A 1152-nucleotide genomic window follows, 5' to 3' on the forward strand; every position below is an offset into this window, starting at 1 on the left:
GGTTAACCCCATAGAGGAACTCACAGATCACGACTTTAGGGAGAGCGCTTGGTGCTCGATTGGAGTAACTGGACAAAGTCAGATACTAGTAGGAGTGATTTATCAGAGCCCAAATAGCACAGGAGAAAATAATGAGAGAATGTTGGAGATGATAAGGAGAGCATCACAAAAAAAAGCATTCAGAGATAATTATTATGGGAGACTTCAACATGCCGGAACTGGAGTGGAAAGGGATGGACGAACCAAAAGAGGGAAGCCTGGAGGAAAGTTTCATAGAAACCATTGAAGATTGCTGCCTACAACAGATAATAAAAGAACCCACAAGACAGAGAAAAAACCAGAAGCCCAACGTATTGGACTTGATATTGATGGAGGAAGAAAATGACATTATCGACCTAAGACTGAGCCACCCACTGGGAAAAAGCGACCATGCGACCATATTCCTAAAACTGAGGGCGACATCAGAGACTGTAGATGAAAAACTGACACTCAGATATAGGAAGGCTGATCTAGAGAGTATGAAAGAGGAACTGGGGCATATCAAATGGGAGGAAATACTAATCGAGGACACCGTAGGAAACAACTGGAGTAGATTTACCAGAGTACTTAACCAATGCTTCGAGAAAAACATCCCGAAAAGCAGAGGGAACCGGGTTGGGAGAAGAAATCAACCTTGGATGACGCAGGAAGTGAGAGAGGCATTACGGAAGAAGAAGGCCGTAAATAGAAGATACTCTAGAAGCAAAAAGGAAGAGGATTGGGACAAATACAAAAGAGTGAGAAACGCAACTACTAAAATAGTCCGACAAGCGCATCAAAAGTATGAGAACAAGATAGCAGAGGAAACTAAAGAAAATCCTAAGGTATTCTGGAGCTATGTAAACAGTAAAATGAAGACAAGACAGGGAACCTGTGACATAAAAAAAGAAGATGGCACTTGGGCATCTGAAGATGAAGACAAGGCAGAGGTGCTAAATCTCTTCTTTGCAAGTGTCTTTACAGTGGAGAACCAGAAAAACTTGCCAGATATTGCTAAAAGAAGTAATATAGATACTACACAATGGCCGATTACTGAAGAGAGAGTAATGAAGAGTCTACAAAACCTAAAGGAGAGTAAATCACCTGGACCTGACAAACTTCATCCTTACATCC

Source organism: Berghia stephanieae, chromosome 7 (assembly GCF_034508935.2).
Source record: "Berghia stephanieae isolate SIO BIC M18660-M18661 chromosome 7, UCSD_Bste_1.3, whole genome shotgun sequence".
NCBI lineage: Eukaryota > Metazoa > Mollusca > Gastropoda > Nudibranchia > Aeolidiidae > Berghia > Berghia stephanieae.